Source organism: Mobula birostris, chromosome 28 (assembly GCF_030028105.1).
Source record: "Mobula birostris isolate sMobBir1 chromosome 28, sMobBir1.hap1, whole genome shotgun sequence".
Lineage (NCBI taxonomy): Eukaryota > Metazoa > Chordata > Chondrichthyes > Myliobatiformes > Myliobatidae > Mobula > Mobula birostris.
The window spans coordinates 42,100,203-42,127,753 of record NC_092397.1 but is presented as its reverse complement, the minus strand read 5'-3'; the positions used below and the strand labels follow the sequence as shown (position 1 = coordinate 42,127,753).

Here is a 27,551-nt window from a genome sequence, read left to right as displayed (position 1 = left end):
TCCCCCACCTTTGCCTCGATCACATCTGAAACATCGGTACCCTGGAATATTAAGCTGCCAGTCCTGCCCCTCTTTTAGCCATGTTTCACTAATTGCTATAACGTCATAATTCCACGTGTCAATTCACGCCCTCAACTCATCCGCCTACCCGCAATACTCCTAGCATTGAAATATATACACCTCAGAAGATTTCTACCACCACTCACAACCTTTCTATTAGCGGATTTGCTTGAACTTTTAATATCATTTATTTTCACCCCAGCCACACTGTCAGCTCTGGCACTCTGGTTCCCATCCCCCTGCAAATCCAGTTTAAAGCCTCCCCAATAGCACTAACAAACCTTCCTGAAAGGTTTTGATTGCTACATCCATATGACATTGTCCATTTTTAGGCTGCTGCTGCATAACGCCTCTTGGTGTATAATACAATGAAAATTCCAGAATTCCTGACCTGGATTCCCTGTCTGAACTTTCCCTCTGAGTTTCCCAACAACTGCCTTTTTCTTGACCATCGACGGTGCGCCATCCGTCGCCACGCTGACCCACTCTGTCCAAGGCCTCGACGAGGCTGGAGAAAACGTTGTTTGCCATTGAGGTGTTTGTCATGGACACCATCTCCACAGAATCCTCGGTGACGGTCAAAGATGCATCAAAACCACGAATAAATATCCCCAATTGAGCTTCATCAGTCACGTCGGTGCTTTCATCAATTGCCATAGAGAAGGCAATGAATGACTTCACTTTCTCTTTTAGTTGACTGTTCAAATCTCCTGCGAGGTCCCCGATTCTGTCTGCCACAGTATTTCTTGAAAAGCTGATATTACCAAAAGCCTGCCTCTTCTCCGGGCACACCAGCTCAGCCGCCGTCAGCATGCATGCTTTGATGAATTTGCCCCTCTGAGTATGGCTTCGACGGAGCAGCTATTTTGCTGGCAATAATATAGCTGGCCTTGACAGCTCCAGCATGAGTCTCCCGACTTTTGGCGAACACTGATTGCTGTTTATTCAGAGCTGCTTCAAGCTCATTTAACTTTTGCGTTCTGAGTCGTCCTGCGTACTTGTCATATTTTTCTCCGTGTGACGTCTCATAGTGTTGTTTGATATTGTACATATTTGCCACAGCCTCTTGTTGCGAGCATAACAAACACACAGGTTTGCCTTTGACTTCACAGAAGCAAAAAACAATCTTTCCAATTATCGTTGAATATCCGACCTTCGATGTCAACTTTTCTTTTCTTGGAAAGCATTTTGAACCGCAGCAGCGAACAGTCTCAGCCTTGCCACAAGCGATACTTACCTGAGGAGTCTGTGTGTTTATACTGTGTCTGACGACGTAAGTAGGGCCCTAGAGGTGTTCAGTGCAGGGTGGAAGGTGCTTATGCACAGCGGGTAGTTAACTGCTGCCTGTTGTTTTCCAAGTACACACAACAAGCTGCCGGCGCAGCAGGCGGCACAGACACTGGTGGGAGAGAGCTCGGCGAGGGAGAGAGAGAGCGGCTGTCGTACAGATACAAAATAAATGGTCGTGAATATACATTTTTTTCAGAAACCCCTTCGCGGGTCGGTAGTTTGACAGCCCTGGGCTAAAATGTAGACAGTGTGGAGGGGAACATATTCAGAGTGTTTTCAGGGTGTCCTGTATATATGAAAGCTGTGGAGGTGCAGTGTTCTCTTGTGGAAAGGGGTATTTCATAGTCCGAGGCTCTTCAGAAAATACAGACGACGGTGCCAATGAGACCTATTAATATCCAGAATACAGATAGATTTCAGTCAGTGTGTGAAGTGCATGATTTCATAACAAAGGATTCGTTGATTATTGATTAAGCTTGCCACTTTAATGGCATATGTGGTGAACGAAACAGCAAAGACTAAAGATAGGACGAAAATTATTTTGAAAACTGCAGAGAAAACTCTACAGAAAAAAGACAAAATTCGAGATTATTAATGATGTTTACAAGGGGGTAACTAATATTCTGACTTCAAAAAAGGGCTCTTAATGCCTTTTTTAATCCTACAATAGAATGTTAGAAATTTGTTAGCTAATAGCCGAGAATTGAAGAATTTTTTTGAATACTTAAATGAACAAGATGTTATGTGTGTACTGGAAATCTGGTTGAAAACCGCTCTACGCGTTTAGTTACAATGTTATGATGATGTGGTCACTGTGTCCCGGGACGTATGGGAAGTGTATCGATTCCGGGGTCGGAGAAAACAGGACAATTACTGAAGTAAAATCTGAAACTGCCGGGAATATTCCACAGCTCAGGCAGCGTCTGTGGAGGGAGAAACAGAGTTCATGTTTCAGGTCGATGACCTTTCACCCTGAGCTCTGGGCGCGGAGTTGGAGGAGAGAATCTCACTCAGTCTCTGCAGGGTGGCCTGAGCTGGGCGAAGGCGTCGGTTTCATTCTCTGCCTCCTTCATATTGAACAGCAGTCAAATCGAGCGTAAGACCGGCCTTTGCTTAAAGTTTAAAGTACAGCAGAGGTAGATGATGCAAATATTTTAGCAAACATTGGACTCTGTCACTGAGGGTTACACTGAATGGCGCTGAGATACAGAGTCGCTGAGGGGATATCTGAAGAAGCAGAACACCGATCGCGAGATTCTCCCTTCCCGGGGTCACTGCAGACCGGACTGTTCCACATCCCCGACGAACTGATCGTTTCAACATCAAACTCCGACTGATCCTCCTTAACACTTTTTTTTTTGATTTGAAAATCCGGTTTGAAATCACATTTAATATGGAAATAGCAAAACTACTTCTTCGTCGGGGAAATGAAACCGCCGTTTTCCGTGACGGGCGGGTATTCTAACCAGTGACGAGAAACCAGCGCGAAAGTAAATCTGTTATTCAGATGTCCGAACACACGAGATCTCACGGGGCCAAATCGATATTTGTTCGGCGACTACGAAACCGGCGCTTTTCAGACATTTTACATTTCTTCCTCTGCGACCGGAGAGGTCTCGGGAATCCTTTCCGATTCAGTTACTTCTTTGTCGAGCACTGGCCAGAGGACATGCTCCCATTTGTGCCTGATTATGCATTGGGATGAAGAGCATTCCCCAACAGGATTTATTGTCTGAGTAATCGATGCAGGGAACGGTTTGGAAAATCAAGGGGGAGGGAGAGAGAGAGAAGGAGAAACTCCTGTGCAAGGTCCTGTCATCGTTTTGCTCCAGTCCTGATGAAGGGTCTGGGCCGGAAACGTCGAGTGTACTCTTTTCTATAGATGTCACCTGGCCTGCTGAGTTCCTCCAGCATTTTGTTTGTGTTGTTTATTTTCTCTCTTTTCCAGTTGGGTCAAACGGGCATCCACCGGAAATATCAAATCTCTTCCTTCTGCAAATGTTGCCTACCCACTGCGTGTTTCCAGCATTTTTCTGTTTTTATACAAGACACGGCTTTATTCTGCAAAGAATAGATGACATTAAGATACCTCAATGCACAATCGGTTAATATTTCCAACCAAACAGAAACTGCCGCAAAAGTTAAAAAGGATAACATTTAAAAAAATACATTCCAGCCGAAAGCCAGTGGATTTCCTTGCATATACCAATGATGGGACAGTCTCGTCTTTTAAAGCGCACTGACGGAAGATTGTTGTTGGCAGCAGTTAACATAGCACAGGATGGTTTCGATCCGTTGAACTCTGGGTTATGGGCCCAGCACGCTTCCGCTTTGCCACTCTGCTACGGAAAAAAAAAACCGCTTTGCTCTCCCATAAATGATGTGTAATCTCTTGCGTTTGTAGATGTCAGGGGTATGTTTCTTTTTTTACACAGAGAGTGCTGAGTGCCTTAAATGGGCTGCCAGCGATGGTTGTTGAGGCTGATACGATAGGGCCTTTTAAGAGACTGCTGGATAGGGTCTGATTAGGAACAGTCGACATGGATTTGTGCGTGGAAGGTCATGTTTGACAATTCTTATTGAATATTTTGATGAGGTTACTAAGAAAGTTGACGAGGGTATAGTAGTGGATGTTGTCTATATGGACTTCAGTAATGCCTTTGACAAGGTTCCACACAGAAGGTTAGTTAGGAAGGTTCAATCGTTAGGCATTAATATGGAAATAATAAAATGGATTCAGCGGTGGCTAGATAGGAGACGCCAGAGAGTAGTGGTGGATAACCGTGTGTCAGTTTGGAGGAGGGTGTGTAGCGGTGTGCCTCAGGGATCTGTACTGGGTCCAATGTTGTTTGTCATATATATTAATGATCTGGATGATGGGGTGGTAAATTGGATTAGTAAGTATGCAGATGATACTAAGATAGGTGGCGTTGTGGTTGATGAGGTAGGTTTTCAAAGCTTGCAGAGAGATTTAGGACAGTTAGTAGAGTGGGCTGAAAGATGGCAGATGGAGTTTAATGCTGAAAAATGTGAGGTGCTACATTTTGGTAGGACTAATCGAAATAGGACGTACATGGAAAATGGTAGGGCATTGAAGACTGCTGTAGAACAGAGGGATCTAGGAATAATGGTGCATAGTTCCCTGAAGATGGAATCTCATGTGGATAGGGCGGTGAAGAAAGCTTTGGGTATGCTGGCCTTTATTAATCAGAGCATTGAGTATAGGAGTTGGGATGTAATGTTGAAATTGTATAGGGCATTGGTAAGGCCAAATTTGGAGTATTGTGTACAGTTCTGGTCACCAAATTATAGGAAAGATGTCAATAAAAATAAGAGAGTACAGAGGAGGTTTACTAAAATGTTGACTGGGTTTCATCTCCTAAGTTACAGAGAAAGGTTGAACAAGTTGAGTCTTTATTCTTTGGAGCATAGAAGGTTGAGGGGGGACTTGATAGAGGTGTTTAAAATTATGAGGGCGATTGATAGAGTTGAAGTGGATAAGCTTTTTGGGGGGAGATTCAAACAAGAGGACATGAGTTGAGAGTTAAAGGGCAAAAGTTTAGGGGTAACATGAGGGGAAACTTCTTTACTCAGAGAGTGGTAGCTGTGTGGAATGAGCTTCCAGCAGGTTCGATGTTATTGTTTAAAGTTAAATTGGATAGATATATGGACAGGAAAGGAATGGAGGGTTATGGGCCGAGTGCAGGTCGGTGGGACTAGGTGAGAGTAAGAGTTCGGCACGGACTAGAAGGGCCGAGATGGCCTGTTTCCGTGCTGTAATTGTTATATGGTTATATACTTGGAGCTTCAAAAAATAGAGGGCTATGTCTAACCCAAGGGAATTTCTACATGTTCTGCAGAGCATTGTGGGCCGAAGGGCTTGTTTTTTTTTATATGTTCTTATGTTTCTACGACAAGTTGTTATTTTATTTTTACATAGAAACTGGTGAGAGACTGGAATGCCGAGGCGAATTGGAAAGGGACATCGATGAGGTTCTTGAATTGATACATAGATGTATAGATAGTCGCGAGATATGCTGTTCAAAATGCACGAGATACGAGTCTTATATCTGTTTAGTTACTAGGCCAATTTGTACGGGGCAACTCCATGGTCCCTAGAGTGTGTTCATGTTTTCTCTTCTATATTGTATGTTCTGCGTTCCATATTCCATATTCTATCTTCCGTGTTCTTCTACGAGCTAATTAATGGTCGCAGTTTCAACATCATGGCTTTGTCAGGAGGCTCGATATAGGTTATTTTGCTTCCAAGCATTCATGAATCTTGTGATGACTCCGTCCAAAAAAAAACAAACAGTTTTTTTTTCTGATGGTTCGATGGTCTTTTGTCGTGGTCATATTTGGGAAGCAGGTTGCGATGTTCTTTTTTATGTGTACCTCGAATCTTTGGAATATTTACAAGTGAAAAATAACTGCTTAGAAAATATTAAACGAATGGTGAGAACAGAACAACAGCGCAACTGCTGCCAGAATACTTTCCTTTCACCGATTAAAGAAACCAACCAATAAAGTTAGTAGAAACATGACTGTCTTATTTTCTCTTCTCTGAAGTTAGTCTGGGTCACTGCGTATATAAAGATGTTCGTGTAGAATCTGAGTGTGGACAGTTGCCGCGTTCATGCAGAATATAATGTGGATCTTTGAAAGTAAAACCAGAGAAATAAGAATTGGCTGTAATAGAAACATAGAAACATAGAAAATAGGTGCAGGAGTAGGCCATTCGGCCCTTCGAGCCTGCACCCCATTTATTATGATCATGGCTGATCATCCAACTCAGAACCCTGCCCCGGCCGTCCCTCCATAACCCCTGATCGCCGTAGCCACAAGGGCCATATCTAACTCCCTCTTAAATATAGCCAATGAACTGGCCTCAACTGTTTCCTGTGGCAGAGAATTCCACAGATTCACCACTCTCTGTGTGAAGAAGTTTTCCCTAATCTCGGTCCTAAAAGGCTTCCCCTTTATCCTCAAACTGTGACCCCTAGTTCTGGACTTCCCCAACATCGGGAACAATCTTCCTGCATCTAGCCTGTCCAATCCCTTTAGGATTTTATACGTTTCAATCAGATCCCCCCTCAATCTTCTAAATTCCAACGAGTACAAGCCCAGTTCATCCAGTCTTTCTTCATATGAAAGTCCTGCCATCCCAGGAATCAATCTAGTGAACCTTCTTTGTACTCCCTCTATGGCAAGGGTGTCTTTCCTCAGATTAGGGGACCAAAACTGCACACAATACTCCAGGTGTGGTCTCACCAAGGCCTTGTACAACTGCAGTAGTACATCCCTGCTCCTGTACTCGAATTCTCTCGCTATAAATGCCAGCATACCATTGGCCTTTTTCACCGCCTGCTGTACCTGCATGCCCACTTTCAATGACTGGTGTATAATGACACCCAGGTCTCGTTGAACCTCCCCTTTTCCTAATCGGCCACCATTCAGATAATAATCTGTTTTCCTATTTTTGCCACCAAAGTGGATAACTTCACATTTATCCACATTAAATTGCATCTGCCATGAATTTGCCCACTCACCCAACCTATCCAAGTCACTCTGCATCCTCTTAGCATCCTCCTCACAGCTAACACTGCCACCCAGCTTCATGTCATCCGCAAACTTGGAGATGATGCATTTAATTCCCTCATCCAAGTCATTAATATATATTGTAAACAACTGGGGTCCCAGCACTGAGCCTTGCGGTACCCCACTAGTCACCGCCTGCCATTCTGAAAAGGTCCCGTTTATTCCCACTCTTTGCTTCCTGTCTGCCAACCAATTCTCTATCCACATCAATACCTTACCCCCAATACTGTGTGCTTTAAGTTTGCACACTAATCTCCTGTGTGGGACCTTGTCAAAAGCCTTCTGAAAATCCAAATATACCACATCCACTGGTTCTCTCCTATCCACTCTACTAGTTACATCCTCAAGAAATTCAATGAGATTCGTCAGACATGATTTTCCTTTCACAAATCCATGCTGACTTTGTCCGATGATTTCACCGCTTTCCAAATGTGCTGTTATCACATAACTGACTCCAGCAGTTTCCCCACCACCGACGTTAGGCTAACCGGTCTATAATTCCCCGGTTTCTCTCTCCCTCCTTCTTTAAAAAGTGGGGTAAAAGTGGGGCAAACGTATAAAACCGATGACGTGAGTAATCCACAGGAGCCAGAAACTGCTGGGTATGGTGAAAAGTAAAATGATGGGTTATTCTGATCTTCTTTTTCTGAATATTCATAATTATCACGAACCTTATTCTCTGCTAGAAGCGGAAATGTGACTGATTGTGGGAACATTGAATAGTAAGATTAGAAAGAAGGGAAGACACGGTATTATAATACAGTTCAGCTAAGCATGTGCTTTCCAGGCAGTTTGAGAAAAGAATCTTAGCTTGATGTTACAAAACCAGGGCACGCCGTCAACTGTACAACCACCGGTAGGTAAGGTAGAAGGGAACCTTCTTCACCGCGCTCAGGATACCGGCAATAGTTATAACCGTAGCTGCTGTTCTCTCGTTATTTTAATCTGCGGCATCAACAGAGCTCCGAATCGATCGAAATGTAAATTGAACTGTCAGCGACACCGAGCAGTCCCTGGTTGTATAAATCAGCAGCGTGCTGAGACTGCAGGCCGATTTGCAGCGTGATTTGTTCCTTGTTTCCTTTTTGATCCTCCTATGCCCTGTCGAATGTTATCTTCCTAAACTTGCATATGACTCCTCCTATATTTTTAAGCAAATACAGTATTTCTCATCATCCTAAGTTTCCCATCGCTCTCTACGTTTCTAACTGGGACATGGAAGTCCTGCATTCTGACTAACTGGACTGTGTAGGTGACTCTCACATGTCATACATGGACTTAATGAATATCATCAGCTCCCAGACTACTCTCTATGATTCCTGCCCAGTTGTGCTGTGATTTACCTTCCACAAATTGGCACTCATCCACTGCAGGTGCAGTCTTATCCTTATCAATAACCATTCGAAAACCTCCATAATTATGATCTTTAAATCTTTCCCAATAAAACACCAATCATCGCGCTAGGCTCTCGCCCAATACTAGTAAAGCATGTCTCCCGCTATGGTGGACCATCTACATGCTGTTTCTGCAAATCTTCTATAACACACCTAAAAAAAATGTTCATTCAAGCCTGAAACTGTAAGAGCGTCTAGTCACACTGGGAAGATTATTCACCTCTTCTAGCTACTCTACTGTTTTTAACATTAGCTCATAACGTGCCGACATATCTCTCTTACTGGCTATTTGGAGGCCTGCAGTATAATTCCATCATAGCGATTGCACCTTTCTTATTCCTGAGTCTAACCCACATTGTCTCACTGGATAGCCTGTGGGATAACCCCGATGATGTGACATTCGGCCTGATCAGCAGTGCGGCTCCCTTTCCTCTTCTCCGTCCTGCTAGGCTGTCGGAATCATCTGAATATCTGGAATGTTGAGCTGTCCCTAACCTGCTCTCAGTCAGATTCCTGCAATTTCTCAATCACCGTGGCATGTACTAATCCAGGTTCTAAGTACATGTGGACAGTTGTGCCCATCAGCATAGTCCCATGTGGACTACCTTTGGCATTCCTCGACCTCGTCGCTCCCCTCCACCCAATGCCACTTGCTGACCTGTATCTGCGATTCCCAGCAGCCACACCTCCCCTGCTTGCCACATGGTATAACTACCAGGGTAACTGCAGCCAACTTCCCTCTGAGAAAATTAGCTCCCCTTTGCTGCAGGTATAACCCATCCTCCTTACACCAGTCCAACCTACGCTGAAAATGAGCCGGATAAACTGAGTGCTTGATGCCATCCATCCTGCACCAGATTGTTAGCCACGCATTTAAATGTACTACCTTATTGTCTCTTACCTTCCAAGCATGTGACATCTGGAGTAATCCTGAAATCACCACCCCAGAGTTCCAACTTCTAAATTTTCTGCCCACCTCCTTAAATTCTCTTTGAAGGACTATGCCTGTTGTTATTTTTAACATGGACCACGAGCTCTGGCTCCTAACCCTGCCCTTTCAGAATGGCCTGTGGCTTCTCCGAGACATCCTCGGTCCGAGCATGATGGAGGTAACGCAGCATCCTACAATCGCACTCATTTCCACATATTAACCTGCCTGTGCCCCCCAGGCTAACATCTCACTGCATGGGATTCACACCATTCCATCCCCTGTATATTCATGTGCTTACCTTTTAGTAACAAATATTATTTAAAGAAATGTTCAGTGTTCCTTTTTGATTCAGCTCAGGCTATTTACAAATATATTCGGAAATGAATGAGACAGGCCACAGGTTTTAAAACAAAACACTGTATTAGAACACGTACATCTCGTACAGAAAGAAAAATGAATGTACCGAGATAGCAGTACAGAAATCAAAATAATATTTATCATGCACTAAACAAGCCGAACTCAAATTTGGATTGGGCCACAGACCCGGCAATGTCACGCAGCAATTTCCCTCTCCCTCTCACCGTGCCTCTCTCCCCCTCCCCACTCTCCCTCCCTCCCCTCCCCCTCCCTCCCCCCTCTCATTCTTTCTTGCTTCTTTTTGTCTCCTCTCTCATTCTCTATCTATCTATTTCTCTTACTCTTTCTTTCCACTTCACGTTTGCGCTGGCTCTCTTGCTCTCCCTTGCTCTCTCTCTCTCTCTCTCTCACGTCCTCTCTCTTGCTGTCTATCACTCTGTCTTAACAAACTGGTCCTCTCTTCAGCTCCAGACTAAATTCAGTTCCCCTCCCTTGCAGCACTTGAATCTCTTAAAACATTGCCGTACAGGGTTCCTCTCGCACTTTCTCAGAACAATTCACTTCAATCTAAAACTGTTTGGTCTTACAGACTTACAGCTTACGTCAAGAAGGAATCACATATAATCCTTTCCTTACAGCACCACACTGGCAGGGGCTTCCAAACCGTCAACACACTCTATACGTCAGATTAAACTGCGTCTGACACCGCTCCTGTTATCAGTCCTTCCAGCTGCCTGAAAGGTATATCCTCTCGTGTTAGCCATTGACACCCACGCGAAAACTCTCTGGGTATCTACGGTATCCTTGTTTTTATTTTATCTTGCACATGTCCATCAAACCTCCTATCATCTTCCTTTGCTCCAAAGAGGAAAATTCTAGTTTGCTTAACTTTCCCTCATAACACATGTTCTGTAATTAAGGCACAATCCTGCTGAATGCCCCCAGCACCCTTTAGAATGTTTCCACCTGCTTTCTATAACGAGTCAAACAGAACTGAACACAGGACTCCAAGTATGGTATAATCAGAGTTTTATAGGGTTGTAACCTTACCCTGCAGCTCTTGAACTCAGTCCCCCGAATAATGAAGGTGAAGACAGCGTAACCGTTCCTAGATACCCAAATAACTTGCATGGACATTATAAGGGATCTATTGACTTGCGTAGCACGATACCCCTGTTTCTCCACACTGTGATAAACTCTGCCATTTGTACTCTGCAATCGAGTTTGATATTTCATTGTGTATCACCTCATGTTTTTCCGGACTGAACTTCATCTGCCACTTCTTAGCCCAGCTCTGCACCGTGCCGACACCCCATTGTAACCATTGAACACATTCTTCACTGTCTACAGCACCACTACCCTTTGTGTCATTTATTTATTTAGAGATGCAGCGAGGAACAGGTCATTCCGGCCCAATGAGCTGCGGCACCCAGCAACCTCAATGTAACCCTCGGCTAATCGCAGAATAATTTACAATGAACAATTATTCTACAGGTTTTGGACTTGGGTGAAAATCTCCACGTATCACAGGGAGAACGTATTAACTCCTTACAGGGGAAGTCAGAATTGAACTCAGTTACCTAATGCCCCGATCTGGAACAGCATCACGTTAACCGCTATGCTCTGTGATGCCCCCATCTGCAACTTACCAACCCACATATCAATTTCATCTTTCAGGTCATTTACAAAAATCAGAGAGAGCTTAGTCCCAGAACAGATTTCTTGGAAGCACTCCATCGACTGCCAGACCCTCACTCTCTGGGCAAGAGACTTCTAAATGCAGGAAGACAAGTTTCTGCCAATCCCATGCCTCCTGAGTTTTTGGATGGGGCTCTTGTCAAGCATCTTTCTCAATTACATACGAAATTCTAGCATCATGAAGTTGGTTTGTTACCTCCTGAAAAACTCATTCCTGTCTATGAAGCACGACCTACCCCACACAAAGCCGTATCACTGTCCAGATTATTCTTCTCCAACTACTCACCAATGAGATCTATAAGAAACTTCTTCAATTTTTCACACTCCATTAATGTAAGAATCACAGCTTTACAGTTACCTATATTATCCCTATGACCTATTACCCGTCACACACTCTCTCTCTCTCTCGTTCATTCTCTCTCGCTCTCTGTTACAAGTAAACGTGATGGTACCTTTTCTTCAATTGAAAACAGTTAAAATTCTGTTACAGGAATATAGTGGAGGAGAAACTACAGGTCGAGAAAGAAGAGGAGAGAGGGTGAAAGAAGAGGAGAGAGGGTGAAAGAAAGGACGGATTACGATGGAACAGGATTCAATGGGACAGACGAAAATATACTGAAGATAAGGCAATTTTGTCAGAATCAGGAAGCAGATGTTACAGGTTCGCTTCAAGCTTCAATTTAACAAAGCAGGACGTGAGGAGGAAAGGGGATTTTTGTGGGATGGGGAGGCCAGTGATGCCGTCGGGATCAGCTGCTAGCAGTGGTTTTGTAACTCTAAGGCAACACACACGAAATGGAAAAGAGTAAACAGTTGAGAGGCGTAAGGCCTAAAACGTCAACGTTGCATTCTGTTTCCATATACGCTGCCTCGCCGGCTTCCTCCAGCATTTTGTGTGTGGAAAAAAGTAAACAGTCGACCTTTCGGCAGGAGACCCTTCATCATGATCTGATTTTGAGTGTGGTGTTGTTTTTTGCATTTCGAGCATCTGCAGATTTTCTCGTGTTTGCTTTGTAACTCTATTCATCACATTGTTTTCATTTGCCCACAACTGGGGCAATACAAAACGGAGCATGAGGAAAGATGAACTCTAATAATTTACAATATTTCTTTCTAACGTTTCAGGAGTTTCAAAATCCAATTCAATGGGTATATCACAACATTCTTCAGTTCCTCTCGGAATTTGCTCTGAGTCACGGCGTAAATACACGTGTTGGTGCAGGAACTGAGAATCTGCAGCATTCCCGATGTGTGTTGTGTGATGTAACGGGGATCCGTGACAGGATAAACAAAACTCATTGAAATCCGTCTATAGAAAGAAAATACCACCAGTGTCCCCCACAACAATATGAAACTACCGGTGATACTGAAGAGCAAAACGATGGATTTGCGTCGGTTCTCCATCTCCCGGTCCTTGCCATTCTCTCCACTCTTTTGTCCCCGGAGCCCCCTGCGGGCTCGACTGGCCGCTAGGATCCGCCTGGCAGTCAGAATATTGAACAGCAACATCAGAAAGAATGGGAGACAAGGGGTTAAAATGCGGTGAAACACCTCAAATGCCGCCCATGAGGGAGAGTTTTGGAAGCTCGGTGTATTAACACAACCCCAGAGAACACCATCAATTATTTCTCTAGGCCCGGACACAAAGCCCCAGGGGACAGTCTCTAAACAGGCCAGCACACTCACTGTCCCGATAACCACAGCCGCCGTTCTCTCGGTGCAATATTTTGTTTTCAGCTTCTCACAACAAATAGCCACAAATCGATCGACAGTGAAAGCGACAGTCAGCCAGACTGAGGTCTCAGTGCTCGCGAAAATCAACCATTGACCGAGTCTGCACACAGGACTGATGGACAGGAATGATCGGGGAAAATAAATCCCAGCAGTCCGCCCCAGCAGCGGGTCGGAGATAACGACCAGGAGATCGGCCGCTGCCATTCCCACCAGGTAGCGAGTGACGCATTTGGAGAGACCGCACTTTCCCCGGGACAGGATCACAATCGCCACCAAGTTCGCTGGAAGAGAGACAGGGAACAGCAAGTTGAGAAAATACTGAGCAGAAGCCGATGCTGCAGCTTGAGGGGATCCTGTAATATTTCCACTTTATTGTTACATTTAGCGGTGGGAGGGTCGAGAGAGGGCGCAGAGCGGCGGGACAGAGAATGAGTTTACACAGTAAAATAAATTCAGTATGATCTGAATACGGATTCCTTACTGGTGATCGAAATGTGAAGTGGCACCGGAAAACTAAAACTGGGCAACTACCTCCTCCGAGTCCATACTGGATGGAACATTTTCTACAGAAGCCTCCCGCGTCTCGTCTGGATGAAATGAATAAGTCCGGATGCTGATGGCGGGATTCTTCCGTCAGACAATTATCAACTTCCATGGCAATGCCTGTCAGCGACAGAAAAGCCGGAGGACGGAACGAAAAAAAGGAAATGCTGCAAACACTGATACAGATAAAACAGAATACGTGGAAAAACAGTTAAAGTATCTCTCCTCAGAACTGTTCACAGAGCTACCCCTGACACGGGTGTTAACTGGTTTCTCTTTCCATACAAGCTGCTTGGGGCTTCGTGTTTCCAGCATTCCACGAGATAGTTTCCTATTCCAGCATTTGCCACCTCATTGACTTTACAACTGATTCCAACAGATACAGCGAGTTCTGGCAAATCCTCACAGACAGGCATGACGCCTCCCGTTGATTCCATCACAGGGAAGCAGGGGAGAGGAATTCAACGTCCAGCAGCAAACTCGGTGCCGCAGTCAGATGTCCGTCAGATAGTGATACGATGGAAAACGTTTTACTCTGAAGCACTATGTCGGCTCTGTTAATTGACTCTGCAATGAGTTCAGTCTGTTGTCCATCAGCTGTTTACATTCAGTCATACCGCAGACATTTATTTAAAATCGAAAACAAATTCGATCGACAACACGAAATCCACACATTTGCTAAAGTGTTTCTGCCAATCATTTGTTTGATTGTTGCACCGAACTCAGAAATCCGCTCACATACAAATGCAGACTATCAATTGGTATAATGTCTGTGTGCTCCATAAACACAATATTTGCAAATGCAGTGCAGCTGCTGCAAGACCAAACGCACAGAGACGGAACATCCCATTATTGATCACAAACCGCTGGAAGAACACTGTCTGACAAGTTCCGTTCCACCGATGTTGGCGGATTCGCTAAATTCCTGCAGCGGTTTGTTTTCAGATCGAAATTCCAGCATCTGTCGTCCCGGTGTTTCCGCTCCATTCCTGAAAAGCGGAATACCGGGACTGGAATGTGAGAGTTTAAACTGGCGGCAGAATCAATCACAACATTGGAATTAAACTTCAACATCTGCCCACGGCAGCTGACACTGCGGCTTACCGGGAATTCCAAAGGCAGAAATAAAAGGATAGTAAACGTCTTCTATCCGCCAGATAACTGGATACATCATTTCAGTGCGAATGTGATTTCTGTTGCTCCTGTGTTCACAGCTCCGGCAGACAACTGATGCATTCAAAGCGGCCCTGATTTATACAGAGGGTCTGTCTCCCGAGATACGGTTACACACCTCACTAATTTGCTCAGTTACAGTTGCTTGAACAAACACTTTCATTCAATACCATTGACTCTATTGTAAATATTCGGGTGATTGGAGACAAATACATCAAAATTCTCTGGTATTACCTCAGCAGAGTCTCTGGTGAAAATAGGCCGGTTGATTTAATTACAAAGATTGAGCTTTGTCACAGAGCAGCTATATTTACGTATTTCGTCTTTTTGTTGGCTAATTACTGATTTCTGAACGGACAACAGCCACACTAACCGATCTCTACCTCTGTCCCTACAGTTTCCCATTTTGTAAATGTTCTTCAGTTCTTCAGCTTCTTCCTGATCTCTCACTCTCACTCACACACCACACACACACACACACACACAACAGACGCACAAATACAGACACAGCCACACATACACACTCAAAAACAGGTGTACACTTGTATTTCTATGTTATATCAAATGTCCTGTTGTACATACTGGACAGGTATATGGAGGAATTTAAGGTGGGGAGTTGAATGGAAGGCAGGATTTGAGGGTCGGCACAACATTGTGGGCTGTAGGGCCTGTACTGTGCTGTACTATTCTACGCTTCTATGCTCTATGCTTACTATAAATGGCACATTGCACATTTAGACGGAGACATAACGTAGAGATTTTTACTCCTGGTGTATATGAAGGATGTAAGTTATAAAGTCAATTCAATTCAAAACCCACAACCACAGATTCGAACAAAGATGCGATAGTGAGACCGTGATTAGGATGGAAATGGTCAAATGAGCACATTGCTAATGTACAATTAGGAGAAAATCTGCAGATGTTGGAAATCCAAGTCAACGCAAGAAATTCTGCTGAGTTCCTCCAGCATTTTGTGTGTGATATTGCTGAAGTCACAGTCTTTAATGGGTATCTCAAATCTGTCACATTTCAAAGGAAATTCAGAATAAATATTTCAATCTGCAAAGGAATGGGCAAACTGGTTAAATAATAAAGAAGCGTACTCGAAACAGGGAGATGAATAGATGCAGGATGACTGGAAGTGAAGGAGAAAAAAGGCAAACGTGAGATAACACGTTAGCTGAGAGAGAGAGAGAGACAGAGAGACAGGGAGAGAGAGAGAGACAGAGAGAGAGAGAGAGAGAGAGAGAGAGAGAGACAGACAATTAGACAGATGCTGCTCCTGTATCTCCCAGTCTCTGTTACAGATTGAGGGTGTAGGAGTCAATCTCTGTTGGTCAGTTTCGGGTGCCTTGTGTAAATGTCGGCTTGATTCTGTCCCTGTCAGTCTCCGGTACGGCGTGAGAGTGTGGGGTTCCTTCTGTCACCGTCAGACTCCGGTACGGCGTGAGAGTGTGGGGTTGCTGCTGACCCCGTCAGTCTCCGGTACGGCGTGAGAGTGTGGGGTTCCTTCTGTCCCCGTCAGTCTCCGGTACGGCGTGAGAGTGTGGGGTTCATTCTGTCCCCGTCAGTCTCTGGTACGGTGTGAGAGTGTGGGGTTCATTCTGTCCCCGTCAGTCTCCAGCACGGCGTGAGAGTGTGGGGTTCATTCTGTCCCCGTCAGTCTCCGGTACTGTGTGAGATTTCTGGTTAACACGGCATCTTCCAATCTCTCATCTAGTGTAACATTACAAAATTTCTTTCAGATTCGTTCTTGCAGTTGAATTTTTTGATTAAGTCTATTTTTGATTTTAATCCATACCACAGGGACGATGCACTGGTTACATTGAACTAATATTCAGGTACTTTGCAGCAGAGCATCTGGAGCAACAAGACCAGATCATTGATTCAAACACTATTCTGTGATAAATATGTAACTTTCCTCGAGTCTCAGTGTGGGACGGTTTGAGTGGTGTGTACTCTGTAGTGATATTTGGGCTGATGAAATTGAGAATGATTTTGACTGTAGATTTGTAACCCGTGTGTGCACAGTGATAAGTGATGAGACTTCTGTTTGATCAGATTAAAACACACATGGGTGATCAGATCGCTGATGGCATGAATATTGGTGCAGTTGTGGGTGGTGAGGAAGGTTGTCAAAGGGACAGAAGCGGATGTAGATCAGTTGGAATCATGGATGGAGAAACGGGGGACAGAGTTTAATCTGGACAAGTGTGACGAGTTTACATCCAATGTTGGAGGAACCTACACAGTAAATGACAGCACCCTTGGGAGCCCTGAGGGCTCTTGACGTATTCGTCCATATCATCCTGCAAGTGGTATTGAAAGCAAATGGAGATGTGCGGTAACTACATCACAGAAAGGACATGGGGACTGTGGAAAGGGCGCAGAAGAGATTTCCCAACGTGCTGTCTGGATTAGTATAGGGAAAGTTGGATAACACTTGGACTGCTTTTTTTAAATTTTATTTATAGATACAGAGCAAAATAAACCCTTCGAGCCACACTGCCCAGCAAACCCTGGCAAACCAGTTTAACCTTAATCTATTCACAAGATAGTTTACAATCACGAGTTAACCTTCCCGCTCCATCATTGGACTGTGGGAAGAAACAGGAGGACCTGAAGAAAACTGACGCAATCCACAGGAAGTACATACAGAGACTCTTTAAAGAAGGTGCAGGGACTGAATTCTGAACTCCGCTGCCCCGAGCTGTAACAGCGTCGTGCAAATCCCTACATGGTCATGTCGGCACAGAGTGCAGTCTCACCTGACACCAGTGTCAGCAGAGGTATCGTGGGCCGAATGGGCTGTTCCTAAACCTGTCTGCAGCTATAAGTAGTAGACAGAACATGACATTTTATTGATGGGGAACAGAATACAAATGTCGAGAGCTTATGCTTCCCTTATAGAAACATTGAAACATAGAAAACCTATAGCACAATACAGGACCTTCGGTGCTCAATGCTGTGCCACACATGTACTTTATAATTACTTAGCGTTACCCAAGCCCTCTAGTTTTCTGAGCTCCCTGAACCTATCCAAAAGTCTCTTAAAAGACATTATTGTAACCTCCCCCAACACCGTCACCGGCAGCCCATTCCATGCACTCACCACTCTCTGCGTAAAAAACATACCCCTGACATCTCCTCTGTACCTACTTCCAAGCACCTTAAAACTGTGCCCCCTCGTGCTAGCCATTTCAGCCCTGGCAAACAGCCTCTGACTATTCACATGATCAATATCTCTCATCATCCTGTACACCATATATAGGGTGGGGGAGCTAATTTATACATTATTCAAGGAAGAATCTCAATGTATTGGAATCAGTTCAGAGAATGTTTACTGGACCAACACTGGCAGTGAGCTGGTTGTCTGATGAGGAAAGTCTGGGCTTGTGTTTTCCGTTTGTACTGTCTCCATGTACTTATAAGACCAGAAGATACGGGAACAGAAGTAGGCCATTCGGCCCATTGAGTCTGCCCTGCCATTCAATCATGGGCTGATCCAATTCTTCCAGTCATCCCCACTCCCCTGCCTTCACCTCGTACCCCTTTTATGCCCTGGTTAATCAAGAACCTATCTATCTCTGCCTTAAATGCACCCAAAGACTTGGCCTCCATAGCCGCTCGTGGCACCAAATTCCACAGCTTTACCACCCTCCGAGTAAAGTAGTATCTCCGCATCTCCGTTCTTAATGGACATCCGTCAATCCTGAAGTCATGCCTCTTGTCCTGGACCCCCCTACCATGGGAAATAAGTTTTCCATATCTAATCTGTTCAGGCCTTTTAACATTTGGAATGTTTCTATGAGATCCCCCCTCATTCTCCTGAACTCCAGGGAATACAGCCCAAGAGCTGCCAAACGTTCCTCATATGGTAAACCTTTCATTCCTGGAATTATTCTCGTGAATATTTTCTGAACCCTCTCCAATGTCAGAATATTCTTGCTAAAATAAGGAGCTCAAAACTGCACACAAGACTCCAAGTGTGGTCTAACAAGTGACTTCTAGAGCATCAACATCACACCCCTGTTCTAATATTCTATACTTCTAGAAATGAATGCAAAAATTTTATTTGCCTTCTTCACCACGGATTCAACCTGGAGGTTAACCTTTTGGGTATCCTGCACAATGCATCCCAAGTCTCTTTGTATCTCTGCATTTTGAATTCTCTCCCCATCTAAATAATAGTCTGCCCATTTATTTATTCTACCAAAGTGCATGACCATACACTTTACAACGTTGTATTTCATGCTGCTTCTTTACTCATTCCCCTACACTATCTAAGTCTCTCTGTAGGCTCCCTGTTTCGACACTGCATGCTTCCCCACCTATCTTTGTATCATCGGCAAATGTAGCCAGAAATACATTAATCCCACAGTCCAAATCATTGGCATACCTCATACAAAGCAGCGGTCCCAACACCAACCCCTGTGAACTCCACTGGTAACCGGCAGCCAGCCAGAAAATGATCCCTTTATTCCCACTCTCTGTTTTCTGCTGATAAGCCAGCGCTCCACCCATTGGCAACTAGAACCAGGGACCAATATTTCATGATTTGAGCAAAAGATCAGAGGATTCTTTTCTGAATCTTAATGCATCCTCAGACATTGGAATTGATTAACTGACAGGTTTTTTGGATCATATCCTTGTATGCTTTTAAGGGAAAGAGAGTGGGATAGTTTATAAGGAGGGGGGTGAAATGTTCCTGTGGGCAGACAGGAACATGTTTAATGTTGAAGCGGGACAGCCATGACCTTATTAAATGACAGAGCAGGTGGGAGTGGCTGAGTGGGGACTCCTGCTCCTCATTTGGATGTGGGTGTGACCCTGTGGTGTGCTGACCAGGACTGTACACAGAGCTCCAGCTGTGTCCCCACTTGTGTTTATACAATTCCACCAGAGCTCCCTCCTCTGCCATTCTGTACATTCAGCCAACAAAAACAAGCCTCTCATCCGCCTTTTAAACCCATCGAATGCTCTGTCCTTCTAACCTGAGGAATCATTCCACATGCTCTCCCTTTGACCCTCTATTCTTCCCCAGATTCCACAATGTATTGTCTGTCTCCTGGCCTTGTTTGGGCTCCCCACCTGCATCACCTCACCTCCCAGATTAAATTCCACCTGCCTACCTGTCCAGTCCACTGATACCTTCCTGCTCGAAATCAACGAAGAGACAGACAAACCCCACCACTTCCCGGTACGGTTCCGGGAGTGAAACAGAGGGATGGAAACAACATTCATTTCCCATGGGATTCACCACTGGGAATACTCCCTGTCCAGCAACAACAGGCATTGGGAAATGAGCTAATGGGAAACTGTCTTCCCATGGTCAGGGGAGAGGAAGCAGCAATTATAGTCACCAGCAACTTCTTCCCACTCTGCCACACTCGCCGTGGCTCAATCCCAGTGCAGGAATTAATTCTCACTCCACATTCAAGCTACAGGACCTAGACCTCTGCAACTGGATCCATGACTTCTTAACCAGAATACCACAATCTGTGCCGATTGGAATAACATTTCCACCTCAATGACAATTAACACTGACACTCCACAGGGCTGTGTGCTTATCTCACTGCTCCACTGTCTCTACACTCACAACTGTGTGGCTAGGCATCGCTCAAACAGCATTTATATCTTTGCCGATGTTACAACCACTGTTGCAGAATTTCAGATGGTGACAATAGATCTCAAATTGGTGGAGCAGTTAGTGGAGTGTTGTGGCAGCAACAATCTTGCACTCAACGTCAGCAAGATCAAAATGCTGATTGTGGACTTCAGGAAAGGTGAGATGAAGGAACACAAACCAATCCTCATCAAGGAATCAGAAGTGGAGAGAGTGGACAATTGCAAGTTCCTGGGTGTCAGCATCTCTGAGGATCTAACCTGGATGCAACATATGATGCAGTTATGAAGAAGGCAAGACAGCGGCTATATCTCATAAGAAGTTGGAGGAGATTTGGTTTGTCAACTAAAACACTAAATAAACTTCTACAAACGTACTGTGGAGATCATTCTGACTGCTGCATCTCTATCTGGTATGGGGGGGGTGGGCTTCTGAACGAGATCAAAGTAAATAGCAAAAACTTGTAAAACTAGTCAACTCTACCATGGGTCCAGGCTCGGTAGTACACAACGTCTTCAAGGAGCGGTGCCTCGGGAAGGCACCGATCATCATTGAGGATCGCCACCACCCAGGATGTGCCCTTTTCACACTGTTACCATCGGGAAGGAGGGAGAGAATGCTGAAGGCACACACTCGGTGATTCAGGAACAGTTTCTTCCCCTCTGACATCCAAATTCTGAATTCTCAATGGGCATTGAACCCAAGAGCACTACCTAACTACTTTTTTCTTTTAATTTATGTTTGAATTCATGTTTAACTACGTACTTTAACTTAAATATTTAATACTTAATGTAACTCAGTTTTTTCTCTATATTTATTTATCGTGGATATCATTGTACCACTGCTGTAAAGTTAACAAATGTCACGATGTATGCCAGTGATATTCAATCTGATTTTGATTAAGTTGCTAATTGACTCTGCCTCGTCCTCTCCAGCAACAACATCCATTGCCCTCACTCCAGAATCGGTACCATTCCCTCAGCAACACACAGACAGTTCTGCAGGAACTCAGCAGGCCAGGCAGCATTTATGTAAAAGAGTACATCTTTGGCATCTTAGGCCAAGATCCTATGTTTATGAGTAAAAATAAAACACATATACTGATTTAGAATAGTCCAAACACCATTCTCCCATTGTTGATAACACTGTTTGTCCAAGAGCTTCCCACATAGGAACTATTACAACCCCTTTTCCACAGAGCCCCATCATCAGCATAGAAAGCCAAACTGAACTCAGGCCCAAGATGATTAAAAACATAATTAACTATTAGATTAAACAATATTGAAGTGATAACACTATCCTGGGGAGGGAGGTACGTTTTCTTCCGCAAATTCTGATGACCGCCCCCCTCACTGAAAATGACCCCCCAAAACAAAAAAACTGATACCCATTTGCAAAACCAACACCAACACCAAGCTTAATGAGCTTAATAAGAAGCCTCTCCCTCCATCGCATATCATAAAACTATTTCAATGTCCAAAAGCACTGCAACTACTGATTCTTTCAGTGTAAAAGGATTTCCAGATATCATTCCCAGTAGTACAACAATGTCATAGATCTCCCTTTGCGAAACCCACATTGGTAGTGACGAAGTAATTCTCTCTTATCCAAAACAATCATCAGCCTAATTACTATCATTTTTACCATTATTTTACACAGTGAGGAAGTGAGACAACAGGCCTGTCGAAACCGGACAGCATCGGATCCTTCCCAGGTTTTACAACAGGCTTCACCACAGACCTTTTCCAGTGTCCTGGGAACATTCTTTGCTTCCAGACCTTCTTATAATACTCAAGCAACTTCTTTTAGACTGCCTCAGGCAGATACTGGAGTACAGTATATGATAGTTTCCCATATCCTGTCCTGGGCTGTAGTACATGCCTTACTGGTGGCATATTTCAATTCAGCCAACATAAAGTCATCTTCCATGGCAATCTCAAATGCCTTTTGTTTCTCACAAATCTTCCCACTGTCCACCAAGAGGCTCTCTCTTCTCTTAAAACACTCTTCCCCTATATTGTCTAGACTATGTGTCTTTGCAAACGTGTTTCTCAAACACTTTGCCTTTTCGTTTTCCTTTGCATCAAATTTCCGTTCTCCACTAATACTGGAATCTAATCTGACACCATTCATTTTCTTCAGCATTCTCCACAACACTGTCAGAGGATCATGGAACGGGAGGCCTCGGGAAAAAGAAAGGGGGAGGGGGAATCCCAGAGGATAGACAAGGAGCATAGTGAGAGGGACAGAGGGAGAAAAAGAGAGAAAGATATATATAATAATAATAATAAATAAATAACGGATAGGGTTGTCCCATGATTCTCTCATATCTCTTTTGCCAATCAACTGTCCAACTCTTGGCTTCATCCCTCCCCCTCCTGTCTTCTCCTATAATTTTGGGTCTCCCCCTCCCCCTCCCACTTTCAAATCTCTTACTATCTCTTCTTTCAGTTAGTCCTGACTGAGGGTCTTGGCCCGAAAGGTCAACTGTACCTCTTCCTATAGGTGCTGCCTGGCCTCCTGTGTTCATCGGCAATTTATTATGTGGGTTGTATAACTCCGGTCTGTTGGGGATGGCGACATTAATTTACCGGAATAGGACCTGCAGCAGAGTGAGGAATGATCTGACAGAAAGTAGCTCGGGGACTGGTCAAATCACATGGAACTATGGGAGATACCCCACTACTCGGATGCTTTCCTACGTCATTGAGTGATGGTGGTATAGTGGTGAGCATAGCTGCCTTCCAAGCAGTTGACCCGGGTTCGATTCCCGGTCATCGCAGGTTGTACAGTTTTAGATTACATAACAAATAAACCTCTGACATAGACACGATCTACGCAGAACTCCATGGGCCAAGTAATCGACTCACACTAATTCACGCTGTGGGTGTAAATTGATTCATTAATTATCATTCACTGGTCGTGGATCAGAGTTGGAATTAACATCCCTCAAGAGTTTCTCGTTAAATCCTGTTCTGACTCTATTCCAGATTCTGCAAGAATAGACACTTCACAGGAAGGATCGGCAGGATTTGTAAAGTGTTGCCTGCTGATTGAAGTGTTTGAGCTTATTTGCCTTGATTGGAATGTCAGCGCCTGAGAGGAAACTTGACTGAATTATCAGAATCAGAATCCTTTATTAACGACAAGTATGAGGACACATGCGGGGAATTTGACGTCGGTTTCCCTGAGCTCTCGCTGTACAGAATCAAAAAGCAAACAAAACAATAGTGCAAATAACCGTGAACTATATACAATGAGGTGCTGTATCCAGTGTATGTACAGGTGGACTTGGTTCATAATAGACTAAAATTCAAGTGGTCATAAGACTGATGGCATACGGAAAGAAACTGTTCCTGTACCTAGGTGTCCTGGCATACAGTGATCTAAAGCGCCTACCAGAAGGAAGGAGTTGGAACAGGTGATGTCCAGGGTGTGGTGGGTCTACAGTGATGCTTCTTGCTCGCTTCCTGACTCTATGAGAGACATAGATTGGGCAGATGGTCAGAATTGGTTTCCCAGGGTAGGGATTTGAAATTACAGCGGGAGTGAATTTAAGGTCGGAGTGGGAGAGAGTTTAAAGATGTGCGGGTCACGTTTTTACACAGAGTGGGGTGGGTGCTTGGAACGGGCTGCCAGGTTCAGAGACGGAAGATATACGATGTTTTTAGATAGGCACATGAATATGTTAGTGTGGAGCGACATCGATAGAGGCACAAAGAGAAAATCTACAGATGATGGAAATCCAAGCAACACAGAAAATGTTGGAGAAACTCAGCAGGCCAGGCAGCATCTGTGGGAAAAAATACAGTCGACGTTTTGGGCCGAGTCCCTTCATCCGTACTGGAGGGAAAAAACAACGAGGAATCAGAGTTAGACGGTGAGGGGAGGAAGAAACACGAGGTGATATTTGAAACTGGTGGTGGTGGGGAGGTGGCTGGTAAATTAAAGACCTGAAACTTTGATTGGTGAAAGAGATACTGGGCTGGAGAACAGGGAAGGAGAGGAGGCTATAGAAGAAAGAGAAGGGGGGGGGCGCGGAACACCAGAGGCAGGTGATGGGCAGGTAACAGATAAGGTCAGAGAGGGAAAAGAGAATGGGGCTTCGTGAAGGAGGGGGCATTACCGGAAGTTTGAGAAATTGATGTTCATGCCATCAGATTGGAAGCTACCCAGATGGAATATAATGTTTTGCTCTTCCACCCTGAGCGTGGCTTCATCGCGACAATATTGGAGGCCATGGGCTGCCATGTCGGAATTGGAATGGGAGGTGGAATTAAAATGGGTGGCCACTGGGAGATCTCCCTTGTCCTGGTGGAAGGAGTGTAGGTGCTCGGTGAAGTGGTCTCCCAGTCTGTGCCACGTCTCACCGATATACAGGAGGCCAAACTGGGAGCACTGGATGCAGTCGATGACCCTAAAGGACTCACAGCTGAAGTGTCGCCTTACCTGGAAGGATTGCTTGGGGCCCTGAATGGTAGTGAGGGCGGAGGTGTAGGGACAGGTGTAACACTTGTTTCACTTGCAAGGATAAGTGCCAGGAGAGAGATCAGTGGGAGGGATGGATGCACATGGGATTCACATAGGGTTCCCTGCAGAGAGCAGAACGTAGAGGGGGTAGGGAAAGATGTGTTTGGTGGTGGGATCCCGCCGGAGATGGCGGAAATTATAGAGAATTGTGTGCTGGAGGCAGAGGCGGAGGGAAGGTAGGTGAGGACAAGACAAACCCTCTCCCTGGGGGAGGGAGCAAGGATGCGGTGGGGGCAGACGTCAGCAAAATGGAAGGGATTCTGTTGAGAGCAGCTTTCATGGTGGAGGAAGGGAAGCCCCTTTCTTTGAAAAAAGATGATATCTCCTTTGCTGTTGAATGAAACTTATCCTGAGGGCCCATGCGGCGGAGACGGAGGAATTGAGAGAAGGGGCTGGCATTTTTACATGTAATGGGGTGGGAAGCGGTATAGTCCAGTTAGCTGTGAGAGTCTGTGTGGTTATAATAGACATCAGTAGACAAGCTGTCTTCAGAGATAGAGACAGAGAGATGGACAAAACAGAGGGAGCTGTCGGATATGGGACAGGTAAACCTTTGGGCAGGGTGGAAGTTGCAGGCAAAACTGATGAAGTGGACGAGTTCCACATGGGTGCAGAAAGAGGTAGCAATGTCGTCATTTATATAGTGTAGAGAAAGATAGGGGGTGACACCAGTGTAGGCTTGGAACACAGACTGTCCCACGTAGCCGACACACAGGCAGGCACAGCTGGGACCCAGGCCGGTGTCCATGGCTCACCTTGTGTTTAAAGGAAGCGGGAGGACAAGTTCTGCCAGACGGAGGTGAATGGTGGCGGAGGGGAGCTGGTTGGGTCTGGTTTCCCGATGGAAGCGGAGAGATTTGAAACCTTCCTGGTGCAGGTGGGTGGCTTGCTGGATGTGCATAGGATTGGACATCCATAGTGAAAATGAAACGATCGGGAACCTATGTGGGATGAAACCAATTAGACTCCAACTGAATGATCCAAAATTTAATCAAGCCCACGACATTAGACCCGGCAAATCCGTTAGTTCCAAGGATGTCGGTCGAGGAAACATACACTTATAGTCAAAGAGAATGGTCAAGGAGCATGTAACTTACACACTCCTGACAAAATATACCATGCGCCCCGGGTACTGTACTCTCTCTTTCCCCTTCCTCTATCCGGCTGAAGGTACAGGACAGCACATAGTACAGACTCGTGGATAGCTTCAACTCCGCCGGTATGTCTACTGAATAGTGCCCGAGTCGATAAGATGGAGCCTTGACCTCACAATCTACCCGTGATGATGCGGCACCTGATTGTTTACCCGCACTGTGCTGTCTCTGTCGCAGTTACATTTCATTCTGCATTTTGTTATTGCTTAACATTGTTCTCTCTCAATACGCTGTGTAATGATTTGATCTCTAGGAATAGTGTGAAAGAGAAGCTTTCAAAAAACATTTAAATTCCCACTGAACTTAAGGCTGCAGTCGCAGGGTCCCCGGACAGTACAGCGTTACCCAGCTGGCAACATAACACGCCGCAAAAACTGCCGAGTCACCTGCGTCCCTGGGTGGGCTCGAACCACCAACCTTTCGGTTAACAGCCGAACGCGCTGACCGATTGCGCCACAGAGACAAGATGGAAAAGGAGATTCCAGGGTTGGAAAATAGTGATTAACAATCGATGCTGTGAGCCGGCTTTTCCCATATCACAATCACAACATTGGAATTAATCTTGAACTTCCACCAACAGCAGCTGACACCGCGGCTTACCCGGAATCCCAAAGGTTGAAATAAAAGGATAGTAAACGTCTTCTATTCGCTAGATGACTTCCAGTGAGAGTCTGTGATTTCTCTTGTTCCTGAATTCACAGCTCCGTTAGACACTCTGAGCTGATGCATTAAAAACGGCCTCGATTCAAACAGAGCATCAATCTCCAGCGATACGATCATACACTTCACTAATTTTCTTAGTAATTAGCACGTGAACAAACACTTTAATTAAACACCATTGTCTCTGATGTAAACATTGGGCGATTGAAGACCAACACATCACAATTCTTGCGCATTACTTCAGCAGAGTCTTTGGTGGCAATGAGGCCAGTAGATTTAAATTTAAACTCTACATTTGTCACGGAAGAGCTACTTTTACAGATTTCATTTTTTTAAATTTGATCATTATTGCGCTACAAATGGAGACCAGCGACACTGAACGACCCATATCTCGTGTCCCTGCAGTTTCCCATGTTGAACTGTCCTTCAGTCCTTCAACTCCCTCCTGGTCACACGCACAAACAGTCTGGAAACACAGATACGAAGAAAAATACAACAGAGAAATCAAGGTCGGGATAGAAACCGTCAAATAACGAAGTTCTTGATGTACAAGAACGAAAAATGTGCCCAGACAGTCCGCTGAGTTCTTCCAGCATTTTGTCTGTGATATTGCCGATATAACAGATTTTATGAGCATTTCAACTCTGACAAAGGTCAAAGGGAATTGTATTGAGCCGGAGGGCGGTGAATCTGGAATTCTTTGCTGTCGACGGCGAGTCACTTGGTATGTTTAACGCGGAGGGTGGTAGTTACTTGCTCAGTAAGGAAGTCAAAGACTGGAGAGAGAAGGCGTGAGAATGGAG

The 27,551-nt window shown here is 44.8% G+C and overlaps 2 non-coding genes across 2 annotated transcripts; one reads left to right on the top strand and one right to left on the bottom strand.

The window, feature by feature from the left end:
• Positions 1-23,114: 23,114 nt before the first annotated feature.
• On the top strand, positions 23,115-23,186 carry trnag-ucc (transfer RNA glycine (anticodon UCC)). Its single transcript has one exon. It is a non-coding gene; the product is annotated as a tRNA-Gly (tRNA).
• A 3,291-nt stretch (positions 23,187-26,477) lies between these two features.
• trnan-guu (transfer RNA asparagine (anticodon GUU)) lies at positions 26,478-26,551 on the bottom strand. The gene has a single exon. It is a non-coding gene; the product is annotated as a tRNA-Asn (tRNA).
• Positions 26,552-27,551: the final 1,000 nt, after the last annotated feature.